Source organism: Typopeltis vanoorti, chromosome 11 (assembly GCF_054136105.1).
Source record: "Typopeltis vanoorti isolate ZY-2024b chromosome 11, IOZ_Tvanoo_1.0, whole genome shotgun sequence".
Classification (NCBI taxonomy): domain Eukaryota; kingdom Metazoa; phylum Arthropoda; class Arachnida; order Uropygi; family Thelyphonidae; genus Typopeltis; species Typopeltis vanoorti.
In genome coordinates, this window is record NC_143559.1 from 131,161,960 (window position 1) to 131,182,737 (window position 20,778).

A 20,778-nucleotide genomic window follows, 5' to 3' on the forward strand; every position below is an offset into this window, starting at 1 on the left:
CATATCAAAACGACTTCAATAGTTGAGCACACCCATACGAATAATAATACCAAACGATGTTCGTGCTATTGCAGTAAAATACTACATGAAGTGTGTAGTAATTTAGGGTTAAGGGATATTATGCATTATCTTTCAAGTTAAGCGCTCAAGACCAAAGAAAACGAAGAAGTAAACTAATTACAAGCAAACAAGGAACCAGCATAGCTATTTCAACACTACGGCGCTAAATGTTCTCTACACAATTCTGCCGAATGGAAAGTTGGAGGTCTATATTTAGAAACAGCTTCCGATACTAATCGTTTGCCCTTTCATTTGGGAGCTTCCACTTTTGACGTCATTTACTTCCATGCGACATAAGACAAATGGTTTCTTTCCTCAAACACCATCAGTAAGGCTGTATAACAGAAGTAAATAGCAAATGCATATTGGAAACAGAAAAACAAGGCTAAACGTCTGCTTAGTTGAATAGTGACGCCGTTATCTGGCATATGCACTACGCAGGCTCCGAATGAAAGGCCTTGACTGGAAACTGTTCTCTTAAAATGAGGATGTTAGGCATGCAGAGGTGAAATGCTCTGGGGGGGGGGGGGATATAACGCGACGGCCGCAATGCATTTTAAACTGAGATTAACGAGAGAAATAAAAGTATACATTTTCACAAAAAAAAAAAAAAAAACACGGAGAAATGCGCTCAAACCGACAGTATTTTATTACTTGCTTTCCTTTCAGTAATGCAATTCATTTATTATTTCACTAAGCAGACGATAAAAATTAATATTATCGAAACAATTATAGCACAAATTAACTGGAATAAATTAACTTCCCAAGCGGAAAGGATTACAAACCTAGTGGTTACTAATCCGGCACCATCAAAGAAGTATTTTGTTCGCAATCCTTAAACTGGGATTAACTTAATCCAAGCACTCACGATTCTCACTGCAAATACACTTATCTGACTACTTATTCCACGTTAGACTTCGCTACCTTCCTCATGAGTACTGTTCTTGCGCAGTAGCCACGTGCGTGAGGCAGACGTAAAAGCTGAACCGTGATGTCGTCATACAGTCGTGCATGACGCGCATGCACCACAGCAAGACACGTGCATCCACGCCTCCAGTTAGTCGGCGGTGTGATTGGCCACGTTAAAGACGTTCCTCCAAGTATTTTCACTAGGACACATCTTTATCCCTTGGATATACCAAAGGTATAAATGTCTTGTGCTATACTGTTAATTAGCGGCTTCTTTTCATAAACCAGTTTAGCAGCATTATGTAAAAATAGTCCGAGTGTTACACAGATTTTTTGCCACTCCAGAGAACGTCCCATAGGGGCTCCACGTTTATAAATCACTAATGTTATTTTCCAAACCTTTAGATTCCTCTTTGTCACAACAATATAACTCGTCTTTCAATTTACGTAATGACATTGTAGTCCCCACCTATCAAATTACGCCTTGCTACAAAAAAAAAAAAAAAAAAAGTTCTTTTCTTTTGATATCTCGCAATTTATAATGTAAATTATTTATGTGCATAGTGGAAACGTGGGAATTCGTGGACATTAAACCTGATATCAGAATTGGAGACGCTAATCTCAGCTCTATACTTATGCAGATGATACTATACTGATATATAAATCTAGTATAATTCTGCACGATTCGTGAACTAAATTGAAGAACCAGTGATATCTATATTTGGCATGAAAATCAGCAATAAAAAGACCAGAACTGTGAACATATCAGCTGCATTCTGAATGGAGAACCCAGAGAACAAGAAAAAAATAAATATTTCAGTTATTTAGACAATTTTTAGTGGAGATGGAATGTGAAATATGCAAATAAACAAATTAAAAAAAAAGAGAGAAGGCGTGATTAGCTGAATTAAATGTATATGGAATAAGAATAGAAATTAATTAAAACGCTAAAGGAGCTACATACAAGACAGTGTTCAAAGCAATTTTAACTAATGGCTTTGAGAGATGTGTTTGACACTCAACAGTTGATAGCCTTTTATCTGATCGATATGAATGAGACTTCTAAGAAAATTAGGGCAGTGAACAGACGACATTAGTGGCAGAATCGCATTACAAATGGAGATATTACGAAGGAAACTGACGTTAGCATTTGAGAATGTGTGGGTAGAGCTAACTTAAGGTGGTATGGTTAGATTACCTCTTACTATTCCCATCTACTTATGCCACTGTTGGCTCCTTGCATTGAATGTTATGAAGTCAATTTGCCTTTGTGGAATTGAAAAACTAGGATTATCTGGCACGATTTTATTTTCTCTTCGAAATAACTAGAACATCCGTGCGAAACCGAATTACTTCAACGGTAGTCAGCAGCAGTGAACCTAGAATTTGGTTGCATTTAAATCAAAAGTGCTGGATATGTTCATGCAGATCGTACCATTCTATTAGATTTTCCATGTTCAACGGGTACATTCAAAAATATTAACGACGAGAGTAACATGAAGGATATTTGGTTTAAACCAAAAGTCCAGAAACAGCGAAATTGAAGAAAATCAAGTTAGATTAAAATGAAAAGATTAAAAATAAAATGACAGACGTGTAACTTGTTTACTCAAGTTTAATAGCATGCACACGAGGACATACATAAAATATACTTTGAGCCCGGCCCTGTTGCCTAATTCGCTATCAGATATCAATAAAAAAAAATATTAGATTTCGTTTTCACTGGAATTACAAATCTACTTGCTTAATTCAGTAAATGAGTGAAAAAAAAAAAAAAGGTCCTAGCTATCTATGTCAAGTCCGAGAAATGTTGCTCTGTGTATAATGATGTTTTCCAAAAATTAAGATCCACAAGCCCTGAAAGAGTAAAGTTTATAGATGAAAAATTAAAGTATGTATTGAAACTAAAGAATCGTACAAAGGGAACCTTTTTTTTAAAATCTCTTCACACTTTTACGAAAAGGAACCGCATAAAATGATTACAATAAAAAAAAAAAAAAAAAGTTAAAACTGTAAATAACCAAACGCTAAAAGGTTTCATAGATTCCAAATTTCAGCATGTTTTGAAATGGTGACTTTGTCCCGATTTCTTTATCGCTTTTTAATACAATATCTTTTATTTTCCTGATTTCTACTTGGGAGGGAGGGGGGGGGGGGGGAATGGCGTCCGCACTGCCAGGAACAAAAGGACACCGCATATAAATAGTTGTAGCAAGTGTAGCGGTGTGAAAAAACTTCCGAGCGTAGAATTGGATTTTTGCCTATGTTGTTGTTCTGACTTTACTAAACCCAAGGACACCTTAACATTTTGACCTTAGAAGTAGAACAGGCAGAACTGAAAATTAATCATCTTAAATCCAAGGTTTCCTCCCCGTATTCCATAGAAAAGACCCCTTACATACAATAATAAACTGCAGATCATTATTTCAAATTTGGCACACGGAGTCATTTTTAATTGGGGTAGAAAAGTTACCAATGTACGTTTTTAATGAATCCCAGAAGGGTTATAAAGCGATTCCCTTTCCGATTTAGACCCACACTTCATCGTGCAGGTGTTCGAAACTATATTTCACGGAAGAGATTGTCCTATTTCCTTAATCCTTATTCCCGAAGTGTCCTATGTATATTGCATGTTCTTCCAGTCGGTTTACCTGTTTTGAGGGACGAAAAACACGAGTTTCTGGCAGGGAAAACTCTCTGCCTCCGTACGAGACCAGCTAACTCACCATCTGACTGAAATCACCGAATAAAGGTTCCTCAACGTGACAGGTTAGATTCGAACAGGTCTTTCCAATCATAGGGCTCGTCTAAACCAAGTGAGCTACGGAGGCTTTACAAACGATCCTCATAACTCATGTCACATCTGCCTTGTTTATAAATAAGGCAACATTTATGAAGTCTATATTTATGATGTCAAATATTCTGAAGACTATAAATGTTGCCTGATTTTTAAACAAGGACAGAAGTGATGAGTTAAGCTTTTCCGTTTCTATGACAACATATATTCTATCTGCAACTCCAGGACAATTTATATAGTCAAGAAGGAAACTGATGAGCTGTGATTAGCCACCCAAGGTTGACTTTCAAGATTAAAAAAAAAAAAAAGTATTATTTTCCTAGACAAGTTTTGATGTGGGAAATTAAATCAAAATCCACCAAACTGCTGATTTTTTATGCATTTCTCATTTCCAAAATTTCGACACTTGTTAGTTGGAGATCTGGAGTGCTACATCACATTTGAAAGTCAGAATTCTAATGCAACACTCCCCACCGTACACATTTGTCCCAAAAGGAACCTGAGCACGTTACCGTGCCAATACGACAGTGCTTCAATAACGGGAGAAAGAAGCGCAACATCGCACAAGTTTTCCACTGCAATGTTTCCACAATGTAGGCCTTAAAAACACGCGTATTCGGTAGCGACATCTATTGTTTGGGTATTATTTTTTCATTTAAACATTGCATCTATCGAAGCCTCAACTGGTGATGCAATTAATATTGCTGCTACCACCTACACGCCACATGCCCTCCATATTGTCGACAATGGAATTGAGCGTGATGTAATTTAGCAATGGTAGAAATAATAATAAAAAAAATCGACAACCTCTCTCCTTGAGTGTTTTCCCATGAATTAAAATGCTTTGTGCCAAGACCAGAAAGCAGGAATTTTTTACGCAATAAACATTCCTTTCCATTCATGAGAATGGCGATAAAACTCTCTGTAGGCAGTGTAGATTTGTTAAATGTTTACCATAACACAGTTTAAACCTGCAACAGTTACAAAATTGCTATACCTCCCCGAAGTCTGCAGGAATGTAAACGTTAGCGGGATGTCCTCTATGGGGGCACTGAAAACGAGCATTTTAGAGTAAGAGATACAAAGATAATAAACATGTCAGACAACACATAATACCGCTTTAGCAGACTATAAATGCAACATAAAACCTTTTAAAAAATAAATAAAAGAAAATTACGATTAGGCATTAAAAAACAAATAAATGAAGACGCTTTCAAATATCTACGCAGGTTATTACGTCAACAATGCCGCAAGGAGAACGCTCTTAGTTAATTTTAGGACATTTGGCAAACACTGAAGAAGTTCTATTATAAAAACTCCCAATGCAACACATAAGCACGGTTTATGCCAGGCTTTCCGCGCGTCTACAATTGCCAAGTAAAGCACACACGTGTCGCTAATATTAGTCCAGACTATCTTCACTTTCATATCTGTTAGAAAATAATAATAAAGGAAACCACTGCTTTTCGAAATGGATTTGGGATTGGAAAAGATTTTTTGATAAATAATTATGCATGCAGGAAGTATTCGGTTTCCTGAAATGAAGTGATGCTTGAAGTTGTTAAAAAGAGGCACTTTTGATATACCATTTCTGGTGTTCAGAATTCGTTGGCTGCGCATTTCTCTTTCTGCTACAACAAAGAGAGAAAATAATAGATAAATTCTCCTTATCTTTCTTTAGAAATGAAAATATCCAAAAGTGTGGGTAAGTTCACGTTCACATTATCAAAAATTCTATTACACTATACTGGGATTTATGAAGCCTCCGTAGATCAGTCGGTATAAACCACAGGTTCCCAAAGTGGGCGCTGAAACCTTCTAGGTGGTTATAGTGGGATCAGAAGCATTTGGGGGAGTTCAGGCGGTTTAGGGGTCGGTGGCTCTTTATAGAAGAAATTAATAATATATATATTTAAAAATTAATTATCTTCGTGATTTTGCGATTAGATAATCATTTAAAATTTAAATATTGAATTTTAATTCATCTTATGTCCGTCTTATTCGATCAATTTTTTTTTATCAATTTTCTATTTCAATTATTTAATCATTTGAAAATGTACCATGTTAGATAGAAATAGATGTCAATTTTCTATGTCAATGAGAAAATAGAGCATGTATATATGTGTGTATAATAGGTTATGTTTACAGTAGCAAATATATTCGTTATATTTCATTTCAAAATATATATATAAAATATATAAAACCACTTTTCTAATTGATTTGTACAAAAATAAACCCAATTTTATATAATTTATATAATGGGGGGGGGGGGCGTTACAAAATTTATGTCTTGCAAAGTGGGCGGTGGCCTGAAAAAGTTTGTGAACCTATGGTATAGCCGAAGCCCTTTGGTCGGAAGGACCTGGGTTTGATTCCCGTCCATGACGCGAGGAACTCTCTTTCGACGAAAGGTAGATTAGCTGGTCTCATACGGAGGTAGGTTTTTTTTTTTTCACCCGAAAACTGGGGTTTTTCGTCCCCCAGAACAGGCCCGTGAACACACACATCTACAAGACCTAGGACACACGTGAAAGGAGGATATTGGGATTTCTGGATGCTATTTTCTCGACCTCTTTTCTTACCAAGAGTTCATTCAATGATAAAAGTCAAGACCAACGGCATTCTCTAAGGAAGCATTTTGCAGGAAAAAAGGAAAAAAAAGACAGGGAGGGCCAGTCCCATATGGATATTTCCAGATGACACAGTATAATATCCTCCCCCCCCCGCCCCATCAGCATCTTTTAATTATGATAAGGAGTTTTTTTTTTTAAAAAAAAAATATCTGGCTTCCTGTCAGTAATTTTTAGACTTTATTCCGGTAGGATACCATATCGATATTTTCTGCATCGATACGAAATTGTTCAAACCGAAAACGATTTGCTTATAAAATTTATCAAATAAATTTGATGGTAATCCCAAGCTAATTTGTATAAGATTATACAATTAGAATTGTTTTGCTCTTTTGACATGACGTTAATTTTGATGTAAATCCCAAGTAAGAACCAGGTACTTAAGACCAATTCAGGCTTCCAAATAAGCAGAGTGGTGGTGGTGACCCCGGCCTGGGTCGCCACCCTTACTTATCCCTTACTGGATGAAATTCATCTCCCACCTAAAGTCATTCGCAAACATCCATGACCATAGTGGGCTCAAAAGTGCTATACACTGGACCAAAGTGAGCAAAATAAAGCCACTGCCTGAATAAAAAAAAGCTGCTAAAGCCTTTTACTCCCCAAAGGGAGAAGTCATTTAATCTTGAATAACTTTTGAAGACAAGTAGGGAGCCAGCCCCACCCTTAGCCAATCACAGAATAGCAACCCTAACACTATTAGTGATTTTAATTGACAATCCGGAAGGAGACTGCGGCAGACAGCTGTTGCCATCTCGCAATCCTTAACTTTACACTATTTACCAATGTCTAAAATACTGCGAACTCTCCGGTCGATTTTCTCGAGTTTATGCAGTAAAAAACCCCGCTTCTCCGTGCCAGAGATCGCCTAAACGGGAATCATTCGAAGAACGGCAAAGAAAAAATTCCTTTAATCGGCGACCAGAATCGAACCTAGAACGACCTTTCTTCGTGCTGCCTGACACTATGGATATAAACACTATTTCAACGGGGATACACAGACTTTACAGGCGTCAAAAATAACTGAAAATATCGGTTAATGTAAGAAAAAATTAAAACAACAGGGTGCGATATGTATTCTGATATGGCAATTAGAAAAACAGTTTTAACTTTTTCTATTCATATTCTGGATGTGCATTTGTATACTGCACTACTGCTTGAATATAAGTTTCCTAAATTAATGTAGAGGCGAAAACCATCAGGAAAATTTTCAACGCACATCCTTTGTTTTATGTAAATAATGACTATTGTATCAGATGCAATATGTTTACAATAGGTAATTAATTTATGCCACTTAATTTATGCGCTGACAGTTGTGAAATACAGTTTTCGATTTCTCCTTGTATATTTTATTAAAAAAGCTAACGCCTTATAGGAAGTAAGCGAATCCGTTTAAGCCCTACGTAACTTCTGGAGACTGAGTGAGTGGGCAGCTCATCTGCACCAGTAGGCAATCAGAGATAGCTGGGTCAAACCTATCACTAATTTCAAGCGGTGAACTGTGAAGAGACAGCAAACAAGTGCAGCTATTTCGTGGTCCATAACACAATATACTGTATTATTCACCACAGACTAACTTCAGCTGTCGAATAAAGACTATAAAACGTTCTTCCAGTAGGCAACTAGAATTGAACTTAAGTCTTTGTTTGGGCTGCCTAGTGTTCTAGTTGCAAACGTCATTTCCACAGTATATTTTATGGCAAACGAAAATTTCAAATTTTAATATTTGTGTATTTTTATATGACTTCCACCTAGGAAAGGTTAAAAGCTGTGAGTAGGCTAAGAAATAACTTTCATTGCTTTACATAATCAAGATATCCTACTCTGAAGAACAAACAAAACTTTTTCAAGCCACGTCAGGCTTCCAGTAAGCGAGATGGTGGTCTCACACAAGAAAATGAAATTCGTCTTCCACCTAAAGAAATTTGCAAAACAGATTTAGCCAATGATGGGTTTCGAATCTCGAGCCTGCTCACTGGAGAAAGAGTACTCTAAACCGTAAGGCTGGTTGGGCGAATGATCTTCATAAGTAAATGTCAGAAATGATGTGAACAATGCACATGGTACTGAGCTGTAAAACATGTAACTGAAGTTATCCATCCTTCTGATTTTGACGTTCTCCTGTTGGAGCAGTCCTGCAAGTTTTTTCTTTTTTTAATGTTAATTTGGTTTCAAACTGCGACGAAGCAATCAAGCATACAACTATGAACTATTTCTGAATTAATATAAATTAACTGATAAAGTTTAAGAGCATCTTTTAAAGGTTCAAAAATTCTGTTTGTGAAGTAAGGTTTCCTCTAAGATGCGATGTTCCGGGCTTATATTTTCCAGGGCATTCTCATATATTTTTAAAAACGCATTTGTACAAACGGACCTAAAAAGTTTCTGCATGTTCTTATACTGTAATTTCATATCTTACGGAGGCAAAGTACTGTCTCATCTGCATACGAAATTACGGAACTGGTCGCGTTTTCAAAATGCTACATGAATGAAGAATCGTTCGTGTTTTATTTTAGTTCTGAGCATAAGTTACCGTAGTCATCTAATTCCCGAACTTAGACTTGATGCGTTCGATGTGGTGTTTACGATTCTACTTGACTGCAGCCCAAGAGATCAGAAACATCTGCAAAAGCGAGAGACAGCATGCTGTGAAGAAGAGCACCGCATATGTATTGGTTCAGAAAGTTCAAGGCCGGTCACTCACAATCGATCACGAGACACTGCGCCAAGCAGCCGAAACCCGTCCGGATAAACGCGACATGGGCACTCTGAGGTTGTCTGACCAACTCGGTACTCCACGCTAGATTGTGCGACATCATCTCTTAACCACCTCAAGTTGACATATGCTGTCGAAATTTAAAAGAACCATCACCCAACAATTTCAGCAGTGCGTCGATGTCTGGTAAACTGCAAAACTCTTCGAAGCATACTTGTCGTTGGTTGATTATCGTGGTTAGGGATGCTGATCCTGGAAATTGTTCTTGAGTAGGACTTTCATCGATTACCTAACTCAGGTTCCTATTTATAGTCCGTAATCAGGTTTTCGATATTCTATCCCCATATTAATGCCCTATAATCATACAATAATCAACAATGACGCATGTTCTATGAATAGTATGTCACTGTTTGAATCATGGGGGGGGGGGGATCGCATTCGAGTTTCCCGATGGAAGAAACCTTGCAATCAACTCATGAGAACGAATACGTGGGCGTGTGTTCAGGTTGGGTATTCATATTGTGCACACGATGCCACAAGAATTAGTCCATTGTAAAGTATAAACACACGTTTTCGAAATGTTGCTTGTGCGTTGCCAAGCTCTGAATTGCCAAACGAAGTCATAAAACTACAAAACATCCAGCCAATGGTAGTCCTGCAGCGCTGGAGACTAAGATATGAGTGAGACGGAGGATCCTATAAAACCTGATATTTGGAGCGAAATCAATGATTTCCCTCAATGGACCACTCCATACACAGTTATACCTGCTAATGTTACTTCCAGCAGAATAATGGACTACACCTGAAGACAGATTCAATAATAGTTCCAGGGATGAGTATGAGATCGTTTCTAGTTCCATCACTAGATCGCAATTGATTATCGTTTGCGGTTGCGGATGAAAAAAGACAGTTGCAGTTGCTATTATGCAAGTTAAAGAAACTACTATTCGCTAATAGATAGATACTGCATACCTAATAAAGTGGTCATTAATTTTTGGCAAGTCAAACCTTCGTGTCTCAATTTTTCAAACCATTTTGCCAAACCCTTTGCCCTGCATAATGACATGGTGTATTATAGTGGTTCTTAACTGGTGTTCCGCCGGTGAAAGATGTCACCGGTTAAGAACCACTATAATACACCATTATGTTTGGCAAACTGGTTTGAAAAATTGAAACACGAAGGTTTGACTTGCCAAAAATTAATGACCAGTTTATTAGGTATGCAGTATCTATCTATTCGCTAATAGATAGATACTGCATTTGAGCGTAATTGGCTACTCTGAATAAAAATGTCGATGGAATTATTTCCATTATTACTATTATTATTATATCACACCTCCAGGGAGTCCAAAGACTCATCGAGGGAGGGCATCAACTCTACAGCTCTTCGTCTCACTACTCCACCAACCTTCATCATCTAATACCAACGCCATCTACCACCACTAGTGCTTTCACAGACAATCACAAACATCCATGCCCACGGCGGGATTCAAACCCGCAGCCTTTTGGCTGGAGAGCGGATACGCTAACCATTCGGCCAACCAGGCAGGCGATATAAAACAGAACAACTAACAATATTGGAAGAAACGATTTCAAGTTTCTTTCCTTCCTTAAATGTACACAATTATGACTGGATAGGAAATCCATTTGGCACAGTTAATACTTCGAGTTCTGAATTTTCGTTACAAGAAAAAGAACAAGTAGTTATCTTGTCAACGGATCGTACTCTAAAAATGAAATTCCCTAAAATAACTCTTGAGGAATTTTGGACTTTTGTCCAAGCCGAATAACCAACGTCATATTTGTGAGAGCTCGGTTTCTCAATATTAACCAATATAAAAACTAAAAAGCGTATAAGACTTCCTAATATAGACAAACAGATGAGGGTAGCTATATTACATATTAGACCTGATATAGCTGAAATCTGCGAAAGCCGAAAAGCTCAAGTTCATTAAAAGATCATTAGGGCCTTAAAATAAGTTCTATTTTTATAAAAGGCAAGTCCATGCATATTTTTATTGTTAGTTTTATGACCCTAATGATTTAGGTGCTCCCCAAATTTTTCTTTTAATCAAAAGTGTTCCGTGACTTTAAAAGGTTAAGAACCACTGGTGTATTATCATGCCGGTGCATAATTGAGTTGTTCCTGTACAGCTGTAAAGCATAGATAACATAGAATTATTCAATGTTAGGTTCAGTGTTTATTTTTTTGGAGACTATGAACAAGAGGAGCATCAATATACCACTGCCACACTTAACAGATGGGACTAGAAGTCATCATACTAAAAACTGATTTTATTCACTGATACGAATTAATACTTAGAATTTTCGTCTTTATTTAGAGATAATGAAACACGCAAATGATTAAGAATAATTTATTGCGACTTCTAAAGATTCCGATAAAACAGGATTCAATCAATAAAAACATTTTTTGCAAAATGAAAGAAAGCAAATTAATTCTTTATTCCATGTATTCAAATATAATTTCGCCTTTTCTACTAGATGTGAGGCGGGGGAGGGGCTACTAATCACTGCACGTTCGAGTTGCACGTGTTTCTTTAAATCTGGAAAGCTGCCAGATGAATGAATGGACCTTTGTTGTCGAAGGGAATTCAGTGACGGTTATGTAATGGGATATGAAAACCTCATAAATTGTCAGATTTTTATTTCTTTTTATTGGGACGTAATTTAATTGTGTCCCAACTACAACACCGAATAATTATTTAGGAAGCATTGGTTCATTACGTTCAAAACATAAGTAAATATTTCGCAAACCAATGTGCATCAAAATCATGTTCAAAAAATAAAACAAGAATTGAAAAGAGCGCCATCTCTCGGAAATATCTCCAAGAATAATATTAGAGATTTAATTTTATGAACGAATTAGCTGTATACGGTCCTTGATTCCGTTTCCAGCAGACCATGAAACGTTTTTCGAAACAGGTAGTATGCGATTTTTTTTCTTTGAAACCGTTCTTCTTAGTTTAAGTCGTAAACGCGCAATTAATTACTAATTCTCCATCGATATGATCAGGCTGCAATCTCGCTGAAGACAATGAATGTTCGTAAATGTTTTTAACGTGAAAGACGATTTTCATTATTAGGCTTAGTTTTGAATTACGGTCGAAAACACGAAGGCTATGAAGTCAGTGATGGTGTATGAAACCATCAAAGTATGAGCATATATGGTTTTCTACATTGACGTTTTGATAAAGATCATATGAAAATGTCAGTTTACATTTTTAAATCTAGTATTGCGATTTTTTTTCAGCTTATTTATATTCGCTCCAGCTTATTTATATTAAAAAAAAAATCAGTTGGATAGTAAACCGCCACTAACATTGCACTTCATTGAAAAAAAAGAATAAGGCATGCTCTCCAAATGGAGACCTTACCTGATTCAAAAAAAAAAAAAAAAAAAAAAAAAAAAAAAAAAAAAAAAGAGAAAGACTGGGTTGTTTCGAATGCCGAGGAAAATAAATATGAGCAGTCGCTATGTTATCTGCGAATTGTATTTTCAAACCAGTTTGTCTGCTTTATGGGAGAAAAATACTATCACTGCTTACCCTTCCCCCAAACTGTAGATCAGCCAGAAGGGTGCGAATAAACAACAGGAAACCAAAACCAACTTAATTATGCGTATAAAGTATAAAGTGAGTAAACATAATTTCGGACGCATTTCTTTATACAATAACAGGCTTAAGATCACCGGATCGTCTGGTAGTAAGATATTTACTTTTAGTTTTCAGATTAATAAATTAAATGTTGCGCTGACTATTTTACAGGTAATTTTACTTTCAAAACTAGTAATGTAGGCTCTGTAAGCAAAGAACCACGATTGTCAAACTTTTTCGATGAAAAATTTCATTCCGAAATGATTTTTTTTGTCATTTATAAATATAAAAAAAATTCCCAGTTATTACATCATTCGAAATAAAATGTAAATGTTAATCTCCCTTTATATAATTAAATGCATTTACATTAATAATTAATGTAGTTAATAGTATTAATAAATCTTCAAAAATAATGACGATAGGTAGAGAAGAAGAAAATATTTACATAAATCTCTAAAATCACCGGTTGGAACAAGTTAATAAATATGTTTATCTTGGTAGTCTCATTTCTAGTAACCTCAACAATATGGAAACAGTAAAACACAGACTAAACCTTGGTTGGACCAGTATGAATAAACTAAATAAAATATGGAAAAATAAAAAAATCCCAACAAGTCTAAAATTAAAATTATATAAAACAATTATCATTCCCTCGGCTACTTATGCTTCAGAAGCCTGGAGATTAACTCAACAACCAATCAAGAAACTTAAAGCATTTGAAATGAAATGTCTCAGAAAAATAAATAACACCCACTGGATGTAACAGAAGACTAATGATCAAGTCAGAATAGATTTAAACTACCCAGATGACATAATAGATACAATCATTAAACATCAACTGAGATGGTTTGGTCACATCCAGAGAATGGCCCTTCATAGACTGCCATAGTTAGCTCTGAATGGATATATAGGAAGTAAAAGACCTAGAGGCAGACCAACAAGTACTTGGATAAAGTTGCTGAAAGAACATTCCCATCTGCCCAGCTATAGAGTCATGACCGAGATGGCTAAAGATCGCGATAAGTGAAGAACCTTTCTTCTTAGTGGACAACCCGTTATCAAGCGGATGAGATGATGAATAGTATTAACTACATTGAGTAATAATTAATATAATGTAAGGAAAATTATTTTTACGAATAATTGCAGCAATCAAGCATTTAAGTTAAATACTATAATTTACATTAAACATTATCCTAAGTGATTTGAGCAATGGCTCCCTTTCGCAAGCAAGATGAACACGAAATATTTAAGCGTATACATAAAACTTCATTTCTACCACACAGGTGTTTATTTTAATTCACTTCGATGATCTTTTTTAATTTGAAATGTAATAATTACTATCTGTTTCTGCCCAATTAACTGAAGCACATAGTAATGAAATAATAAAATATAACTCCGTATCATACAAAAAAAAAAAAAAAAGATACTAAAATGATGTTACGAAAGATGCTGTAAAAAATCTGTTCTGCGAGTACTGGTCGAAACAAATCGCAGTCCATTATTTCAACTACTTCTTCCTCCCTTACAAGGCTGTCAGGATAATATGAAGTAATTCGGTTGGATGCCCATGTTGATAACGTTTCTGATAAGATTATGTTTCCAAATACCCCCACCCCTTCATTGGAGTCTCCTCACGATAAGATACCGTACCAAGTCGCATAAGCACAACCCGGTAGTTCTGCGGAGTGTCACAGGTCAAGGATGAGAGATCATGCATTTATTTAGCACCACTGCAACGAACATCGTTCTTCGCCCTATAAACCTTCGTCATTAGCAGGAACAGTCCTTTTTCAAACCAATTATAACAATAATAAGTAATAGGATGCAATGTAACAAAAAAAACTGATGTTCATTTGAATGGCACTTTGTTGCGTATTTTTCTTCTGAAGAAGGAAATCTTCTCTTGAAAACAATAAAACATGACATGACCAAAATTATATAGGAAAACATCAGCATTGCATAACAAGAAACTTCACGAAATCAGTTGGACATTTTCCCTGATAAAAGGAAATAGATCTTCTAAAATAAAACTTCACGAACTTTTATCCTCGAAGTTTATGGCGCATGTATTAAAATTGTTTTCAATGATTTTGCGCAAACAGCTAAGAGATAGCGCATCACACTGCAATCTAGATCCACCACACTATTTATATTTTGTTCTAAGCAAAAGATTATGTAATACATACCAATTCCATCCCACCTAATACAGAGGGTTGTACTCGTGTCTTGAGAGGGGGCGTAACATTCGGATTATCTAATGGTTCTACTCACGGTGTTAAATTTACTATAGGTTTGGAAACTTACGTAGATGAAATGCGCCTACAAAAACCGGCACCTGTAGACCGACCGACGAAAGACATATGTTCGATTCTATAACTTTTAAGTACTTTAAAGCACCACCATTCAGCTGGTGTACGAGTTAGTCAATCTCACAATAGTTAAGGTGAGCGTTTTGCTTCCAGAAATTGGGGTTTTTTTAATTCCGCAAACTCCAGAAAATCAACAACAGAACTCGAACTATTTCAGACAATAAGATACACTTGTCAGAGATCGAGGGCCATGAGATGGAGTGTTTGCCATACTCACCCTCTTCCCTGATATCTGTAAAATCATAAGTAGCATAGGGCTCACTTGTCAGGGATGAGGACCGGCTACCCTTCAATTTTCCAAAAAGAGCTTCGCCTATTCCTTCAAGATAAAAAATAAGTATACCTTCTCTAACTCATTTTATGATCTGAATCAGCACTTGATATTATACTTGTTTGAGCAAACATACCAGCCTTTTCCAAAAAAAGACAGACATAAGTCTACCGATCAATCGCCATCATCTTAATCCTCTCTAAAATGATGGAGAAAGTCATTAATAGTCAATTTCTCCACTACCTAGAAACTAAAAAGTTAATCAGCGATCACCAACATCGATTCCACCAGTCAAGCTCCACAGTTGACTTCTTAGCCAACATCACCCACCACTGGACACGTGCCATGGAAAGGTTCGGAAAAAACATGTGCTGTAGCTTTTGAACATCTCTAGCTTTGCTTCGTATCTGGCATCAAGGCCTATTAAGCAATTGTCATCATCTGTTCTATCTATCACTCCTTCTGTAATTGGGTAGCAGCTTTCTCTCCAGTCAATCACTGCATGTCATGGTGGACCTCCCAACCTCAAGCTTTGCCCAATGCAAGACTGCCTCAGGGCTCCTCCTATACATAAATCGCCACTAACTCTATTCACAGTTATGCTGATAGTACTTTCCATGCATCTTACTCATTTGACAAATCATGCCGTGCTCACGCATCAAGCTTTAGGATTACCTTCAACCAGTGAAATACAGAACGCCATACAATCCTTCAATGGAGAAAGGACAATCTGGTCACCTCAATGCCACCAATATGTAGTCTTGCCTTTTCTCTCGCCAAAGGGATCTAAAATTCACCTATCTTTACCCTGAATAATATGCAAATCGCTAGACAACATCATATCTCTCTCTCTGCGTGACTAACATTTACTTCCAGTCATTCCTGGCATAAGCATAACAATCGCTTCCTCAGCAACTGAAAAACTGGGCATTTCTTCCATGCAAGATGCTATTTTTTAAACCTAAAATCTACCTAAAAATTCTTGACGTCCAGGGTAGAGTAGAGTAATTTGGCTCATAGATTATCGTTATCTTACAGTCTCAGAGAACGCAATGTTTCAGCACTGAATCTGTTCTACAGGTTCTTCCAAACAAGATCAGCAGCCCAGCATCCCTTTTCAGTATAAGTGCAAACACAATGAACCTGAGAAAAGGAATCTCCTGTCCCTGTTGTATTCCACCTGTCTGTCATCTGAAACAGCTTTCCTCGTGAAATATTCCCAAACAACTCCAATTTTCTTCAAGATAAATGCCAATAAACCTCTCTCTCAATCCTCTCCTGCATCCGACGCACGTCACTGATGTACTTAGAGGGCTTTTTTCCCCGAATTTCTTGTGTATGGGATCAATAAAACGCCTATATTACGACCAGCATACTGCATGGCTACGCTGATATTTTGACGGAAAGATCAGAAGAATCCTTAGTAACTTGGAACAAACATATTCATATTTCTGTTGATCACAGCACTCCAGTTCTTCAATTTGAGAAACATAAACCTTGCAAATGATTCAAAAATCAAGATCTTCAGTAACCGATCTCTTAACTTATTTTCTTGATATTCTGCAGCGGCAGGAGACCAATCTAACGCTATCCTGCCTTATTTTTTTAGTAAGAAGGATTCCACTCCAAATTTCCCTCACCACTGACAAATATTCAGATTTCTCTTCATGGGCCGACTTACGCTTCTAGATCTGAAGATATTAAAAAATAAATCATCATAATAATATGCAAGCAGTGCACCCTAGACTTTCTAAGGCAAATCCAGACAAATGTGTTTAAGCAACACGAATCTGAGATACTATATTTTTCTCTCGTTTCCATTATTTGTTTTGATTACAATTACTATTTTTAAAATTCTATTTCTTTTTTACCTCAATAACTCAATAACTATGTGGAACCCATCCAGCGAGGGATATCCTACAGTGGAGTGTAAAAACAGACGGCATTAAACAAAGGCACTACACGATGGTAAGTTCAGCCAATCCAGCTTCAGGTTGAGGTCCTTATAAAGTTCCACTTTATGACGGAATCGGCCACATGATTTGACAACGGGGTCACATCGCTACGGATATGCTATGTAGTTGCGTGTGTATGGAATGGTGTTGTTTTTACCGAGGTAATATGTTATATCAATTTACACGACGATTGCATAACTTACATGGAAAAGATAGTGATGCAACTGGTTTCTTTGTCGTTCCACCACGGCAAGCTTGAGTCTTATAAGGATCTTAAGTGATTGCATCCTGTCACCATCCTCGTCACCGAGCATGTAAATTTTTCAGCATTGCAAGGTTTCGCGGTGTAATAGTTATGACAACAGAAACAAAGATAAGACTTTTAGTATAAATTCATGTCATGTTCATGATGAAAGCTTGGCGTGAAATTAGATTATAAACGAATATCGAACACACTTTAGAATTAATTTTGATTAAATGGATACTAAAACAGCTATGCTCAAGCGATTCAGGAAAGAAAAAAAAAAAACTCACAAAAAAAAAAATGAACATACAATCGCGAGAATAACGTCCATTATTCACTTATCCTCCTCCTCCCCTACATACACACACACTGTTCCGAAGCCAGCTGTCTTTTTTCTGTTGTTCATCCAGAAATTGAGAAACGCACTGGAATTCATTTACAGATATTTATCAGCACATTAATTTATTGTTGAATCTTGTTGATAGGAAACGAGACCAGTGTATGATTTTTTGTTGTTTTTAAATCACACCCACACACGAAAGGCGTCAACATTATAAACGCGACAGTGCCGTGTGAGAAAGTGATCAGAGAAGAGAGAAATCTGTTTGTGTGTTTCTTTGAAGAGCTGCATGATTGTACTATATAATTAAGATTATTTTCATGTTTACTTTAACAGCAGCAGCAACAACTAAAAAGTTTGTTCAGGACTCCTAGCGGACAATGTGCACACTTCTGACTCGACGTGCTTACCTCTGTATGACTACAGCGATCACCAAGATCGCAAGACGGAGATGTAAGTTACGATACGCTGGCAAGCACTTCAAGGAAGTAACAATACGTTATAACTGCCTTCGAAACTTAAGTAGCCACAAGTGATGAAATAAATTTTATGGAGTTGCATAACTAGCATGAAATTAAATCGCGCAATATGTATTAAAAGTTTAATCTATAATGATATATTCGAAGTATTTCTCGAGATTATAAAAATCTGCTAATAATGATATAAAGATAATAAAGAGCTTTACTGTAAAAGACAAAAAAAAAAAAAGGACAAATAATTACACAAACACGTTTCTACTAGATGAAAGCATTTTACCTCGTCATATCGAGACACCACATTAATATATGCACGAACTAGTCAGTAAAATGGTGAAATTATTACAAATGTACTGTAAAGTAGCCTCTCTTTGAAAGCCATACTGTGGAGTAATTTACGGCCAAAAATAAAATTCCGCCTGGAAGACTGCAAAGATGTAATTCTTGTCAATACTATAAATAGTTCCCATTCGAGGACCCACGAAACCATCTTCGTGCAGCCAGTACATGATCAGTTATAGCTGGAACACTGTTCAAGCTTACTTGCCCTTGTTTGGCCTTCAGTAGAACACATTTGTCATTGTCATCTCCCCTTTGCTGTCGCTGCGAGCAGCTGGTCTCAATGAGTAGATAATGTTTCTAATCTGCAGTTTTTCAAGTATGGATTCAAAGGACATTTGGAAAAGCTTAAAAGCCTCTCTCTCATATCAAAGAATATAAGCACATTTGTCTTGTAGTAGTAATTCGATTATCTTAAACAAACAGATTATACGAGAGTGTGCTTCTAATACGAGGATTTTTTGTACATAAAAAAATAGTTCACGTTTTACTATCTATAAAGTTAGAATGTCTCCGTTAGTGGAAAGAATTATATGGCGGAATCACGTGTTTACATTCAGATCCAGAAATCGTGAAACAATTCGCTAACATTATACAGGTTGAAGAAATAATAAAAATTTCCCAATAGGATTCATCAAAATTTGTCCAACACACTCAATGATTTCGATGAAATCGTTGGGTTTAGGAGCAAAGAAACAAAAAGGACACGAGGCTAGTATATTATGGTATTAATTGCATGTTTCCTGACCACTTCATCTATTTTGATGGGATAAAAATGCAAGTCACCGAAAGGGGAACTTTGCCGCCTCCACATAGCTATCTCTGTGCGAGGCCGACTAACTAAACAATGAATTTACAATTGAGAAATATTGCTGCTGTAAGGCCTGAAATTTTTCTTTTGTTAAATGTAATGTCAGTTTTCAAATTAAATTTTTCTACCGAAATTCGCATCCTGTGTATTCAAAATCAGAATTTCCGTTGGAATTCTGATTTCATATTCGAAACAGGTTACAACAGTACATGTACTTGAACAACAACGAGAGCTACAGGTTATTCTGGACGTATGCCAGGCAACTCGACGATCCGCTAGTTCGTAGCCATGGTACGAGACTGGGAGAAGTCCAATTTCGTGAGACTGACAAAGTCAAGTCGTTAGATGTACAGGATCATAAACCTCGCAAGTTTAACATATAGCTTAAAATAAACTGAAGAGAAATTCCTATTTCTTTCAACAGAAAGAAAGATAAAAATGTTTCGAGGAAGAAGAAAGGAAAATCTCGATATAGGGCATACACCGAATACTTCCGATTTTTAAAGAGTTAAAACTACCTGACGATAAGACGTGTGGTGAATTAATACGTTAAAATAGGAGGTGGGAGGCACGGAAACTGATTACTGGGAAATCAATGCCGAGATCATTCTGAAACCTTCTCTCTATCATTACCTATTCTCAGTGTGGATGAGAGAAAGTTTTTTTTACTTTGGGTGTACTATACGTTAAAGATACCAAGAAATTTTATAAACTTGGTTTTAATCTTTTTTTCCCAAGAAAGCAAACAAGCCAAGTTTGCATCTGAAGTATTTTCAGGTCTGAGGCAACTCGTGGTAAAGGTAGCATAAGCTATGATCACTTGCCTAAGTATCCCATAATACAAAGCACATATCCTTACGGACATGTATAATGCTATGTATTATGGGAAGGGTCATTACCCAGACCGGTTTCGACCTTTATTGAGGTGTCGTCGGTGGGAGCCAGATCCAGAGGTGATACCAAGGTTAAAGTAATACAGAACTTACATTTACCTATACGAGTTGCCAATGAGATCTGAAGATGTCCTCGTCACCAATTTACACGCAAATGTATTTTAAAATTATAATGCTTCAAATAATTACAGAAATAATCGAGGCAGGAGTTTGAAATATCTGCAAAAAACAAGCTCAAGCCATGATGCGTATTGTGTCGATACACTCGGAATATTTCAAAAAGCCGCTTTATCTGTTTTGTGAGGAAGAATTCACCTGTAGAATCGCATGACCTTCTCTAAGCCTAATCCACAG

At 36.6% G+C, this 20,778-nt stretch overlaps 1 protein-coding gene across 3 annotated transcripts in view; it reads right to left on the minus strand.

Annotated features, from left to right (window-relative positions):
* Positions 1–20,778, minus strand: part of clu (clustered mitochondria protein homolog) — a 502,466-nt gene that overhangs the window by 374,482 nt on the left and 107,206 nt on the right. Inside the window, exon 1 of one of the 3 annotated variants that reach the window (XM_090401004.1) lies at positions 846–974. The exons of the other annotated variants lie outside the window; for them this stretch is intronic. The gene's annotated coding sequence lies outside the window, so the exon portion shown is untranslated. Of the gene's footprint in view, positions 1–845; positions 975–20,778 lie in introns of those variants that run through there. 3 annotated transcript variants of the gene reach the window in all.